Raw genomic sequence first — 14,869 nt, forward strand, 5'->3', positions numbered from 1 at the left:
GGGAGGACGGTCGCCTTCGCTCTCCCCACCGGGGAGCCGCGGGCGGGGGAGCCGAGCTCTGCGTGCGAGGGGACCTGCCCTTGGCATCGGCGGGCAACGAAATCCGGCGGGGTGCGTGACGCGCCGAAGCCGGCTGAAATTAAAAATGCAGAAAACTGCAGTCCCGGCCCAAGGAACTCGGAGCTGAAAGGCTGAGCTGGAGCCGAGCGAGGGGATGGAGGAGGGAAGGGGGAAGGAGTCACGGCTCTGCCCTGAGGCCGGTGCTAGGCAGCCCATGGGCCGGCCAAATGGTCCCTCTGGCTGGCTTTGGTGATCCTAAACCTTCAGGCTTTTGCAGCCGGGCTTTGCCCCTTAGCAGAGAAAGCCTTGGGGCCACGGGTGCCATTTGGTCTGTGCGAGGCATCCCGATTCGGCTCAGTGGCTTGTTGAGTGTTGCTGTTTCCCTGCCGTGGTTTTTGTTGTTTCGTCTCGATTTTGGCAGCGTGCTTGGGTCCGCTCCCGCTAACTCAATGCCAGGAATGTCGCTGCGGGTGGCATGCGGGACCGGTTTTGGAGAGCGGGCGCAGGCAGGGAGCACGCGGTACCAGCCTCTGCGGCAGGTGACGCTGCACGGGGGTGGCAGTCTGGGCCGGACGGCTTCCCTGGAGCTCTTCTTGAGGCGCCTGCGTCCCGCTTCAGTCTTTGGGGGTGGTTTCTTTGGAAAGAAGAAGAGTAAGAGGGACTGTGACAAAAGTCTAAAAGATTGCATGGTCAGGGAATGTAAGTTCCAGAATTTGTTTCATCGGTCTTGCGGTGCAAGGACAAAGGGTGCTCAGTGGGATCGTGAACCAGGCAAATGTAAAACCAATAAAAGGAGGAGGCTTTTTTCCACTTCTCTGACTGCTGTGTGAGGTCTCCTGCCACAGAACGCCATTGAATTAATGGAATTTAATGAAGTGAAGAGGGAAGGGATTTGTCCTGGAGATCAGTGGAAGTGCCCAGGGCTGGCACAGGCCACGGCAGTGCCTCAGCCCTGCGCACCGGGGCTCCAGCCAGCCTCTGGCTGGGGAGGTTGGGGTGGTCCTGGTGGAGGAAGACCGTCATGCGTCTGTTCCCATGAGGCTCCTGCAGCTCTTCCTTGTTTGTGCCTCTGATGCCGGCTGCAGTGGAAGACCCGAGGGACTGGTAATTGTGATGACGTGGTCTGATCCTGCTTGTGATTCCCGTGTTGTGGGACAGAGAAGCTGCCAACTGAAATAGTGCTGTAGGAAACCTGGCTGTTACTCCTGAGTCGCTCATAGGGCCACCTCTGCAGGCAGAGCGCGGCTGCCCAACCCTCCCACGCTCCCTGCGTCCCTGCCCCTTGCACCTCGTCTCCCTCCCTCTACGGTGGGGACGTAGAGCCGCTCCCCTGGGTGTCGGGTGTGTGTGTCCGTCCCTCCCCAGCTGCTGTCTGTCCTCGCCTGCCGCTGCCCACCCGTGCCCCGTCCTGCGCCACTTGAGCACGGGTAAGCTGATGGGGAGCACGTTGGCGTTTAGGTGCGTCTCTTAGCAACGTCACTCGTGGTGCGTGTTTTCTCCTGCCGCTCAAAGGCAGGCGTGAAAACAAAATTCTTTCACACGCAGCTGCAAGCGGTCAGGGCTTCCCAAAGCTGGATGGCAGCTGTCTCGTTTAACCCAAAGATGAGGCGTGAAGAGTGACCAGCACACTAGCGGGTGGCCATGGCGGACCTTGCTTGGCATCATGCAGGGCTGTGTGACGGGGCTGGAGGCCAGGTCTCCTTGGGGGCTTTGCCTGCTCCAGCCACAGACCTGTCCTGTCTCTTCTGGCCCTTCCCTGCCTCCTCCCTCCTTTCTTTCCAGCTGTGGATTTGGCAGAGCAGGAATCCCACAGATTTCCTTATCTTGGCTGCGTTCCCCGCTTACCTGCTAGGCACAGGGTTAAATCGTGATCCTAGTGAAAAGTGCACTGTGATTGTGCAGTTACAGGCAATACGTTACCAGGTGTGTGTGAGAGACTGGGTTAATGGTGGGGGTAATTAACCACTGGAAGAGTTTTGCTGGAGATGTTATCGTTTCTTGAAGTGCCCGAGTCTGGAAGGGAATATCCTTCTAAACTGTGTGTTTTGGGCTTGATACAGAAATTGCTGGAAGAGGGTTTTAATTTTTTGGTTTGTTTATGTTCTGGATCCAAAGATCAGACTGTGTGACCGTAACGACTGCTTCTGGTCCTAAAATCTGTTATGGAAGTTGCCAGTGAAATCCCAAATTCAACTTCCTAACATCGAGTGCAGGATATTGCAAGACTTGCTCACGTCCTCTTACCAGATTCTTTTTCTGCAGGCAATTCCTTTATTTTTAAAAGGGAAAAAGGCAGGGGCCAGTTCCTTTCCGCAGCGGTAGTGGTGTGCCCGAGCCATCCACCCTCCGGCCAGAGTTGGGGTTGCCATCGCTTCTGTGCAGGTTTTCACCTTTGGAGCAGTGTTGGCAGGTAGGAGAGGGAGGCGTTAGCAGAAAGTGTGTTAGAAACCTTGTGGTTTTGTGGCTCATGCTGCAGACAGCATTGCCAAGCAGGGAGATAGAGTGGGTGTTGGGTAGGCTGCTGCAGCCGAGAGCCCTGGTAGCCCTGCCGGGTTGAGGGGAAGGAGCCTTTTCCCAAGGAGGAACGAGAAGAGCTTGGAGTCAAACACCGGGCAAAACAGGCGTGCGGACGGAGCCTGCGGCTGCTTGCCAGTCAGCCTCTCCCGGGCCTGGACGGAGGTGTTGTTGAGTGTTGCTGCGGGAGGAAAGGGAAATCTGCTTTATTTTGGTCTCCTCCTTGTAGCTGGAGCTTCGCTTAGAGGCTGCGGCAGGAGAGAAGGCTGTTGGGCACCCAGGGCTGGGGAAGGCGGTGGGTTTGGCTGGTGGCCAGTGTCAGCTGAATCATAGGCAGAACCCGGTGGTTTTCAGTAGTTTCTAACCGCCAAATTTGGACAGATTTTCAGGGGGCTAGCAAAAAGCGTTTCCCTCATCCCAGGCTTGTTTCTTTGCCAAATTTCAGAGACTGCTGCAAGCTGCTGAGCTCTGTAAAAGATTTTATATGTGCATAAAGCAAAATGATACGCAACTTTAGTTCTGAGGTTGGTACAACCCCTGCTTGTAATAAATGTGACCTCTAACTGTGTTAGTCTGGAACAGACTATATACAGAATTATATTAATAGAATTTGTAATTAGAACAGTAATTGCACAGCACTTAATTTCTTTCATAGAAGTGACCAAAACGCGGGTTCTAGGCAGAGAGAATGATGCCGATGGTGCAGAGAATTACCTGAGGGATGCGCAGGACTGGGACTGCGAGTTACATGGGGCAGCAGGAGCCAGCGTGGATCCATGGACACACAGGAGAGAGTGAGCCGGGAAGGTGGAGATGCGGGAGGATGATCACAGTGCGGGGCTGAGAAGATGGTTACACTGAGGTCTTCTGTGTGCATAAAGTAACAAAGGCCAGGAGGGAGGAGGTGGAAGATAGGTGAGGAGAAGTAGGTGAGATCCCTCAACAGAGCTTTTGTCAGATGATAGGAATTTTTTCTTGACTTTAGCTGTCGTGCACATGTCTTGCAGCCCACCTAAAGGCTCAGCTCTCAGGAAAAGCTTGGAGAAAGTTGTCAGCCATGGTGAGAGGAGTTGGTGGCCAGATAGCAGGAGCAAGAATCTCTCTGTTTGAATGAGGGTAGTCAGAGATTTACCCGGAGTGTGTGTTTTTTCCATTTATTGTCCTTTCACACCCCTCCAACACACTTCTAAACTCGATTTGGTTCCTTTCTGCATTTTAAGAAGTGAGATTAGTTTGGAAAAGCTTTCCTCTACATTTTTCAGCTGTTGCTTCTCTGGCAGAAGCACAGGATGAAAAAAGCCCTGGAGAATGATCTGCTGATAGCAGACTGGCAGTTAACTGTGGCTCTGCATCTGGCTTCTGCTGGGCAGGAGTTGCCTTTGAATGTTGGCTTTGCATTGCTCCAGGTCCCAGCTGTTTTGGTGGGTTTAAGACCAGAATGGACTGTTGGGTCACTTGGTAGGAACACTTTCACCCCAGAATTTTAGCCTTTTCCCAATCAGCTAGATCTAAGGCATCTGGTTAAGGCATATCTTTGAGATACAGTTACAGTCTAGGGCCTTGCTACCTTAGGAGTTTTTCTCCATTATTAGCCATCTCACTGTTCATAATTAGTGTAATTTTTTTCAACAGGCATCTCCAACGTTCTGGATTTTTTTTTTTTGCATTTCTTTCTAAGAGTAAGTAGTCCTTTGATACTGGGTATTTTTTTTTTAAAGCTGCTTGTACCAATTAATGAGGTCACTTTGATTCACAAAGCAAAATCGGAGGCAGGAGTTGCTATTGATGCAGTACCTTCTTGAGGAAGACAAGAATGATGCTCACTGGAGTCCTCCCAGTGTCCTGCCTTGGTTCTGGGGAGCCCCGTGCTGCCAGGCCACGCATAGGGTTTGCCGGCATGTCCTTGCTCAGCTGAATCAGCCTCAAGTAAATTACACCCTTTGGGAAGGAGACTGTTCTGCTTAGCTAGCTTTTTCCTGCTAATTCCATGACCTCTGCAGAATTGCCCTGTTTATGTGTGCCTGTAAGTTCCCGAAGGCTTGGAAACCACAGGGAACGGTGGCGGGGTGTGGTGTGAGGAGCTCTGCTCCGTCTCCTCCAAGAGCAGAAAACCTCAGAGCCATCAGTGCTTCTCTGCTCCCGGGGCTGGAGCCGGGCATCCCGGGGGGCTGTGCGTCTTCTGCCGTGCTGCCCCTTCTGCATGCTGGATCGGGGCAGGACTCCTCTGTCACTGTAGCCTCAAGCTTTGCTCGAAATTAAGTGCAAAGGCAGTTAAAAAAACACAAAAATGAGAGATTGGGCAAATGTTCTGATCACAGGCTTTGTTTTGTTTGGATGAGGGGTGCTGGGGTCTCAGGGCAAGGACTCCTAGGAGAGACTCCTGAGGGTACTTGGAAGCACTTTTTGAGCTGCCTGCCTTACGTGCTGGCAAGGAGAAGCCTTGGGTCCCCTAACACAGCGTGTGTCCTTGCCTGGCGAGGGGTCGGCAGCACTGGTGCTGCTCAGCATCTCCCAGAGTCGATGCCTGGCGTGAGTGGCACAAGCAGAAATATGTGCATGGGGAGAGTCCCGGAGCAGGTCCTGGTGCTAGGGGAGACCTTGGCCCCGAGAGAGTGATGGGCAGAGCAGAAACACGGCTGGAGGAGGCCCATAGCCTGCTTGGACAAATACATCCACTGTTTTTATGAAGTTTTATATTGTGGCCCCAATCATCTGGAGCCACCTTTGCCAGATGCAGCTCTTACCTCGTAGAGCTTACAACTCAAGAACAAAGTCTTGTGGAAGAGTCGGAAAATCAAAAAAAGAAGCTGCTTGATGCTGTGATTGACAGGAGTTGGGGGAGATGATGAAGCTGGAGCAGGAAGACTGGCGGATAGTCTTGACAGCTGAAGACTGAGAAGGATGAAGTTGCAGGTGCCATGGTGAGGGAAGGGAAGGTTTCTGGTGCTGCGGGGGCAAGAACTCTGACATTGTGGATAAAGAGGAAAAGATGAGGACATCGAGGTATGCCGCAGGGAGAGAATGGGATTTGGATGTGGTCTCAGTGAGAGCATTGGAGAATTCTGTGGCTGCGGTTTCACAACTACCTCAATCTGACACAAGGGCGGTTGCTGCTAGAAGGGGCAATGCAACTCTTCCCACCTGGCAGCTCCTTCCTTGCCCTCCCTTTTGCCAGCATGGGTTGCTCATGGTGAGCTGGATCAGGGAACTGCTCTGGTAGAAACCGAGCTTTGCACTGGGGCTTGGTTGGACCAGTTTTCAGTTGCTCACCGGGCGCATGGTGCGACTGTATGAATGCGAGTGTGGGCACAGGCGAGGAGGCAGTAATGCATAGTCAGGGCTGGGGGGGAAGGCAAAATGGACCTATATTTTGCTGATTCTGAGCTTGTGTGAGACAGCTTACAGCAAAGGTCTGTTTGCTAAATATCCTGACCATGACAGCAGCACAAGTCAAATGCCTGGGGAGGAGTGTGGGAACCAGTGCCTGTTTAAGGGATGCTTTCTCCAAGTGTTTTGCCAGACGTCGGCAGGTCTTCCTGAGCTCGGTGTGGTTTCTGTGTGTTGTTTAGTCCTTGGTGGCTCTCTTCCCTTGGCTTGTTCAGTCTTCCTTGACCCAACATAAACTCGTAGCTCTCATCAGTTGTCCCAGCAGGCAGTTTTGCAGTTTGCTTGCACAGAGTCTTTTGCTTGTTCAGGGACAGTCCTGCACCCGACCAGTGCTCCAAGCAGCGATGTCCTGCTGACGGGCAGCTGCCCGGTCCTCTGTTGGAATAGGGATGGCTGCGGGGACCCTGTCCCCAGGAGCTGCCTCTGCGTTTGGTGTAGGGCAAGACCTCACTTTGTGGCCGGGATTGTCGCTTGCTCTTTCCTTCTGTGCTTGGGCTGGAGTGGCCGTGGCTTTGTTTGGTGAAGACCCAGTAGGAGAAACTTGAGTGTGGTTAGTTTTTGGCAATTGCTCTGTGAATAGCTAACTGACGGAGCGTGTCCGATTTCTGCGCAGAGACCTTCAAGTCTTGGGCAGCGCTGGGCTCTTGCCTCCTCTGGAGTTTCACCAAGATGAGGATTAAAGGCGTTTGTGCATCCAGGCTGGCTGTTCAAAGATGGTGACAGGACTTTTGGTTAATTTGGATGGCCAAACTAGGTTTAGATTATGTCTGATCTGGACCTTAAACTGTGTTTCCAGATGGGCTGGCTGACATGAAATGGGTCCCACCTTTTCTCCTCATCAGAAGACGACCCTGGGGAAGACTGGGTGTTCCTGGTGCCCCTGGGCGATGGGGTGGCAGCCCTTGAGCTGAAATCCAAGTCACTCTCTTAGCTGGCCCTGAATGGGAGAGGGGTGTGGGCAATAGCTGTGAGTTCAAAGAAGCAGCAATGGGCTGAAACAAAAGCCTAACTGCTAGAAATTGAGGGATACAAGAGCTGCCCCAGCAACGTGCCTATGATCAGAGCTTTTAAGCTTGACGAGCACCTCAGTAATACCATCATGCTTCTATTGCATCCCTCCCTGGGCAGAAGGAGTCCTTTTCTCTTCATGATCCCACCTTCCTACTTTGGTGTCTGATTTTTTTAAACCCTCCTCCAGGACCTTCTGCGAGCCAGAGTCTCCTGTATAGCAGCTGCATGGAGTGAACAAATCACGTCAGTTTTATTTCTGCCTACAGTGTCCTGCATGAAAAAGGCAACTGTGGTCTTAATTTCCTTCTACCTCCTCCTGCAATGCTTGGAGCATCACTAGCAGCACTGAAGCTGGGCTGTGCCTCTTCAGATGGATTTTCTGGAGTGTTTTGTAGTGAGAGCAAGGAGTCTTCTGAGGCAGGAAGGCTAAAAATCAAGATAATTTTAGCCTGCTTCCCTACTGAAAGGAGGTTTGTATGATTAAGGCGTGTCCTTCTGTGTCTGCTTGCCTCTTCTGCCCCAGTAACTTTCAGACCTGCTGTCCAGTTTCGACCAAACCTGGTAAACCCTTGCTGCTTCGGAATTCCTACAAATCCCAAAGGAAATAGATATCTAGACAGAGCAGAGCGACTCAGCTCGTGCCACATGGACGGAAAGGGACGTTTACATCTGTCCTCAGTGGCTCGCTGCCGTGGGGCTGCATCTCAGCACTGGAACCTCTGGCTTGTGTGAGTCACTCTGGAAGTTCTTGCCCGGGGTTATGTGTGAGATCTTGTTCCTTCCATGTGATCTGTGTGGTGATGAAATCCACTCAGTCATCAAGGGCACTGTGCCTCAGTTACAGCTAACTGGTTGCTGGATGCTGCGTCTGAAATCCCGGTCCTGTCGTGCTGATGCTGTAGTCCTGGAGGGTTGGGAGCCACCGGCTTCGGATTAGTCATCTCTTGTCTCAACTTGCTGCAATGGATAACAGGGGCTGTCAGCCCCTGACACTTGCTCCCTATAGCATGTTTGTCGCTCACTTGCCTCCTGCTGTTGTTTTTTGGACAGCTTTTGATATTTAGCCCAGCAGTGACTCCTGTGCTTAATGGAAGGGTTTTTTGACCTTCAGATCAGCCTCTAGCAAGTGCATGTCCCTTCCCCAGTCTCCAGATGAGTGAACGGGGGCGAATGGAGTGCAAATCCATGAACGAAGCAGGGCTGCTGGCTGGCAGACGGGTGGCCGGGGCTGGTGCTGTCTCCGGCGGGTGATGGGTGCTGCAGAGTTGAAAGCACTATGGCTCTTCTGTGTGGGAACGGTTAGGCCTGAGTCTGCTGCTTCTGTTACTGTTTTTTTCATTACAGTCACACCCTGGAGCCTTATCTGATCAGGTTCCTCCTGCAGAAGATGCTGTGAGAACACAGGACGAAGAGAACCTTGCCACAGAGGTCTTGTAGTTTATTTAAAAATGAGGGGCAGATGCGGATGACGAAGTGGGGAGCGCACAGAGACAGTGGGACAGCATGGCCTGCATTGTGGGCATGGTCTTATGGCAGTCATCTAACCTGTGTTGTTTTTGATGTTTCTGGTGAGTACAGAGGCACAGGAGAGCTTTAAGGAGCAATTTGAAAAAGGGTAATAAAGCGGATTTCAGGTTGTTTACAGAGAGCTCTTTTTCAAACATGAAGTACAAATGGGAGAAAATAGAGAGGTGTTTGCTTGAAATTTAGCAGCTGGGAAGTGGAGATTGCTGTCATAGTTTGGGAGGGAGAACAGTCAGCTCTTCAGCAGCAAAGGAAGGATAGTTGTTAATGTATGAGTAGTTTGGGAGGGTGAAGACAAGCAGCTTGCAGTTGATGTGACAGAAGAGGAGGACCCGGAGGGGGGATTCAAAGGGAGGGTTGGCCTGCTTAAGAAAGAGAGGTTAAGAAAATAATTTTAGCAGCAGCATTCTGACTGAATATGGATGAGGCATGATTTTACGTGTTGTAGACAATTTTGGGGGGAAGGGTGCAATAGTGATTGATGTAGAGTGGAAGCCTGGGGTCTTTGACTGTGTGGCCAGGTGATAAAGGCTGTATTTCAGGGACTATAACTTGTGTAGCTCTGTAGGGCTTTAGGGGCAACAAGGCTGTGGAGAGAAGAGGAGAGTTAGGTCCGTGAACTCAGTTCCCTGTCTGAATTGTGTCCTCAACTCTCAGACAGGATCTAAGGGATGTCCCCAGGCATCGAGCAGCAAGGGCTTGGGGTAAGAGGGGACAAAGCTGGGATTAGTAACAGCTCTCTTTAATCATGTTGAGCTTGGGCTTGTGGGTACACACTTGAAATGCTGGAGGGGAAAATAAGCTGAGACTTCATTTTGGACAGTAGACAGTCCAGGAATAGAAAGGCAGAACTATGAATCATCAACATAGAGCTGAGAGATGGTATTAAATTAAAACATGAGGCTAGCTAGAAGAAGCATGAAGGGAGAAAAGAAAGTGCTATGGGCAGAGCCACATGAGACGCATGAAAAACATAGGACAACTGAAGGTGAGGGGTGAGGACAATCTTTTTGAGGCTGGTGAAAGAACCAGTAGAGAACTAGCAGGAGAACCAAGAGAATAAAAGAACTGCTGGGACCAACAGGGACAGGGTGTCGTGGCCAGTTAGGTTCCTGAAGAAGTAGCTGGCAGCATCCAGAAGAGCCCAGAATCTGCATGTGAGGCAGGAACAACCTTGTGCAATCCCCCGGTGAGATGGGAAAGGGCAATGGGACATCATTTACTGACCTTCCTGCCTAGGGTCAAGATGTCTGTCCTTCCTGAGAAATGTTTGTCTAACCAGCTTTTAAAAGACTGTCAGTGACAGTACATCTGAAGCCTTCCCAGGAGACTGGAGAGAGATGGATTTGATGAATGGACTATTAGGTAGGTAAGGAATTGGCTGGGTGGCTGCATCCAAAGAGTTACAGTCAACAGCTCAATGTCCAAATAGGAACCAGTAACGAGTGGTGTCCCACTGGGACCAATACTATTTAATATCTTTATTAATGACACAGATGTTGAGGGTGCACTCAATCCCACTAAGTTTGCAGATGACATCAAGCTGAGTGGTGCAGTTGATAGGCTGGAGGGAAGGGATGCCATCCAGAGGGACCCTGACAGGCTTGAGAGGTGGGCCCCCTGTGAACCTCATGGAGTTCAACAAGGCCAAGTGCAAGGTCCTGCACATGGGTCAAGGCAATCACCAGTACCAGTGCAGAGTGGGGGATGAATGGATTGAGAGCAGCTCCGCGGAGGACTTGGGGATACTGGTAGATGAAAAATTAGACATGAGCTGGTAATGTATGCTTGCAGCCCAGAAAGCCGATTGTATCCTGGGCTGCATCCAAAGCAGTGTGGCCAGCAGGTTGAGGGAAGGGATTGTGCCCCTCTGCTCTGCTCTCCTGAGACCCCACCTGGAGCACTGTGTCCAGCTGTGGGGTCCACAGTGCAAGACAGACATGGACCTGTTGGAGTGGGTCCAGAGGAGGCCACAAAGATGATCAGAGGGCTGGAACACCTCTCCTGTGAAGAAAAGATGAGAGAGTTGGGGTTGTTCAGCCTGGAGAAGAGAAGGCTCCAGGGAGACCTTATTGTGGCCTTTCAGTACTTAAAGGGGGCCTACAGGAAAGATGGGGAGAGACTTTTTTACCAGGGCCTGTAGTGACAGGACAAGGGACAACAGTTTTAAACGGAAAGACAGTAGGTTTAGATTGGACGTAAGGAAGAAATGTTGTACAATGAGGGTGGTGAGGCACTGGAACAGGTTGTCCAGAGAGGCTGTGGATGTCCCATCCCTGGAAGTGTTCAAGGCCAGGTTGGATGGTGCTTTGAGCAACCTGATATAGTGAAAGATATCCCTGCCCATGGCAGGAGGGTTGGACTGGATGATCTTTGAAGGTCCCTTCCAACCCAAACTATTCTAGGATTCTGTGAAATCTCTTCCAGTGTTTAACTGTCTTTTTCCTTAGAAAGTTTAACCTGAATCTTTTTTGCTCCCAATTTCAGCCACTTATTGAGGACAAAGGGAACAGATCGTTCCCTTCCTTTTTGCAGCAGCCTCTTTCCATACTTGAAAACTGTGGCAGAATCCTCTTCTTCAGGCTTAATAACTTCAGCTCTTTGTCCATGACATTTTCTGGTCCTCTGTTCATCTTCATGCTCCTCTGGACTCTCTCCCCTTGATCACGTCCCCCTTGAAAAGTGGTACCCAAGGCTGGATGCAGCACTGAGCCAGTGCTGGAAGAAAAGCACAAAGCAGGACTTCTGCAGGCTTGTCTCTGTTCATATGATTCAACACAGTGGTTGCCTTTTCTTAGAAATACGGTATTGCTGACTACTGTTGGTTTTGTGATCTGCTTTGACTCCCAGATCCTTTTCTGAAGAGTTGCTAACTATTCTACAGCTCTCTGCCATGTTCTTGGGCAAACAATTAATGCTGTGTAAGTGCAGACCCACACAACTGCCCCTCTGGAATTTAATCCTTTTTAGACAAATTTGACAAAGCCATTTAGGATTCTAATCCTTGCAGTTACTCTTAGTTTCATGCCACCTGCAATTTTAATAAGCATACTTTCTTCCATCATCTGGTTGGTTAATAAGAATATTGAACAGAGCTGAACCTAGGAGAAACCTTGCCCAATCCAAGTTGATATTAATTTCAATTTATATGGTTAACTTTGATAAATATTCTCAGAACGGTTATCAAATCAGTATTGTTCTGAGCCTGTACTAGGTTTATCCTTCCTTAAATTAATTTTGAAAATACCATGTGAAACAGAGTCAGGAACATTACTTAATGTATGATGCTTAATATCTGCTTCTCTGCTGTGCTGAAGGTCTGTTACCCTATTGCAGAAGGAACTGACGTTGGTTAGACACCATTTGTTCCTAATAAGTCCATATGTACTAATGCTTGCCTTGTCTTGCAGGGACTTACAGGTTGTTGCTGCTGTTGCTTTTTTTAATGTTTTGAATCAGAGTGATCTGTGAGTTCTTAGCTTCTCTGTTTGTTTTTAGAGGTGGGCACTACTCTTCCCTCTTTCAGTGCAGTTGCCTTCCATCATCTGAGAGCTCTCAGGGCTTGAGCTCTTTCATGGTTGCTCAGACAATTAAATATTCCAGAGTCAATTTAATCAAAATCTGACATTGCATTTTTTTATTGAAAGTTTAGGTATACTCTTTGGCCACTACTTTTTGTGCTAGACACCTCTTTGCTGTTTATAGTGAAGACTTATGCAAAAAGGCATAAAACACTTTGTCCTCAGTATAATTTTCTCAATTGCTTTTTCTGTCCCCTGAGTAACAGACCAATATGTTGTTACATTGATCACTAATGTACATGAGAAATGCTTCTTGTCTTTGCTGGTTTTTGCTAGTCACCTTTTACTCTTTGTGTAGCTGTTTGGAGTTCAGTCTGTTGTACTGATGCCACTCTTTTGTATTTATCCTTATTAATCTGACCTAATTTCCACTTTCCACATGTGTGCTTTCCTGTGCCTGAGACCAATGAGGAGCTCATGTGAGTTAGCCAAGTTGGTGTCCTACCATCCTACCACACTTGTTACTGCTTTGCACTGGGATAATTTCTGTTTGTGCCATTAGTACTGTTGCTCTGAGGACTTGCCAGCTTTCTGTAATCTTCCCCCCCCCCCTTGTGGATTTGTCTCCAGTAAGATCTTGCCTATGGAGTTTAGTAATGTCTGCCTTGGTGGAGTCTCTTGTTTATAGTTTGCTGTCCTTCCTCCGATACCTCATGAGAACTTGTGGACAGTCTTTTTTCTGCTCTGCCTCCTCCTGACAGCTTTCTTCAGAGGATTTGGTGAAGGATACTTTGGTAGACTGTAAGACATGGAGATTAGGTTGGAGAGAGTCTAAGATAAAACTGGAGGACAAGATGGCATGTGGCCTGGTGCAAGTAAGAAATGGGTGTGGGAGAATCTGCCCAACGCCTTCTGCTCAGGAGCCCAGGCTTGAAAGTGGGTTGTTGGAGAGAGGATTGTGCAACGTGGCTGCAATGAGATGTTCAGTGAGCTTGCGATGGAAGAGCATGAGGAAATTGTGATGGTGAGAGGTGAGGGCTGAGAGCGTGAGAGGGGTGAGACTAAAGTATATTCCTCTTGCAAGGAGAAAATGCCTAAAAGTGTGTTGAGCTCAGTCAACTGGGTTTTGTGGGTTTTGTTTTTTAAACACAGAATTCAATACTGGAGTGTCTGTTCAATAATTTTGCCGTGTATTGTGAGCTAATAAAACTCGCATTATTACCCCGCTATTTAGCTTAATAAATTGTTTGACTGAAGCATTTCCTGGACAAACATGTAGATTGGAATGAAAAACATTAAGAGGCGGAGAATGGCAGACCCGTCCCTGTTGGAAGGGACCTTGGGAGGTCACTAGTGCAACAAGCAGTCCTGCTCAACATGAGGTCGGCATTGCCAGCCAAGCAGGTTGCAAAGGGCTTTGTCCAGCTGAAAAGGTGTTGAAAACCTCTGGGGATGGGGGTTTCACACCCTCTCTGGGCAACATGTTGCAATGGTGCCCAATCCACTGTTTCCTTCGGTTGGTTGTTTCAGTTGTTAATTCCTCTAGCTACTAGCAGTTAGCATTTACTTTCTAATTTGCATTCATCTGGTTTAAAGTTGCATTTTTTTTACTTTAGATCGGACTAAATAAAACTTTGTTACCTGAACGTTATTCCCTGAAAAGTTTACTTTTACTTTATAATCAATTTTCTCTTGTTCTTTTTGGAAAGTTAATTGCATAATGCTCGTTAAATGTCTCTTTGTGAGTTCATTTATTGTGGCCTTCAAAGAATTTTTATGGCTCTTCATTACCCAATGTTCTTAAAATAAGAAAAGTCAGACTATAGGCAACATGCTGTTATTTGACTCAGCCACAGCTACATTTACTGTAAATCCATCTCCTTTCTCTATTGATTGTTCTTTTTAAGTATCTGAGGATCATTTAGCTCTTTTGTTTCAGCAATGCATTGAGGACTAATGATGAACTGCTCATCTTCTCGAACCTTTCAACCTTTCCCAGGATTTGAGCCCCCATCCTATGGGGATGGCTGGTAACCCTTGGACAAAACACCTTGCGCTGGGCAGTACATAAAGGTGCTTTAGCTGAATGGGCTCAGCTCGCAAAGTGATGTGGATCACTCGATCACATCCTATTCCAATTCTCCAAGTTACAGCATCAACCAGATGTTTTTCAACCATGATCTTACTTTTACTTGAATTATTGCGTCACATAGAGAAGGCATTGAATAGCATCAGGTCTGGTACCGATTCGTTCGTACCATCTGAGAAGTGTTGTTTGGGTCTCTGGAAATCTCTGGTCCAGCCTGCTCAAAGTCAGACTCTCACCAACACTAGATTGGTCGGCTGTGACTTTCTCTGGCTGGGTCTAGAAGGCTCTTCAGAATGGAAATTATACCATGTCTCTGCAGGTGCTGCTCCCTTAGTGGAGAAGTTTTTCTAATATTTAGCCTTTGTGGTCCAAAGCCATGACATGTGGCTTGTATCCCTTGTTGCACTGTCTGCTGTTGCTGTTCTAGAAAGGTTCAGCTGTATCTTTCGTGTAGCTGAAGGCCACTATTAGATTGCCCCTTTGACTCCCCTTTGCTAGGTTGAGGAAGCCCATCTCCTCAGTGTCACCATGTCTACCAAGCAGTGAGGGGCTTGATTTACGTCTGTTGGACCCTCACCAGTTTTTCAACATCCCTCTTGAACTGAGGAGCCCCAAACTGGTGTAGCCTCACCAGTGTTGAGTAGAGACAAGATGGACTCCCTCAGTCTGCTGACCGTGCTTCTCCTGATGTGACCGGGATGCAGTCTGCCTTCCTCGCTGTGGGCACGTGCTGTTGGCTCTTACTCAACCTGGCATGCGCCTT

At 49.1% G+C, this 14,869-nt stretch overlaps 1 protein-coding gene across 1 annotated transcript in view; it reads left to right on the forward strand.

The window, feature by feature from the left end:
- Positions 1–14,869, forward strand: part of AGAP3 (ArfGAP with GTPase domain, ankyrin repeat and PH domain 3) — a 148,465-nt gene that overhangs the window by 363 nt on the left and 133,233 nt on the right. The gene's annotated exons all lie outside the window — the stretch shown is intronic.

Source organism: Haliaeetus leucocephalus, unplaced genomic scaffold, assembly GCF_000737465.1.
Source record: "Haliaeetus leucocephalus isolate CR32 unplaced genomic scaffold, Haliaeetus_leucocephalus-4.0 Scaffold0, whole genome shotgun sequence".
NCBI classification, from domain to species: Eukaryota; Metazoa; Chordata; class Aves; order Accipitriformes; family Accipitridae; genus Haliaeetus; species Haliaeetus leucocephalus.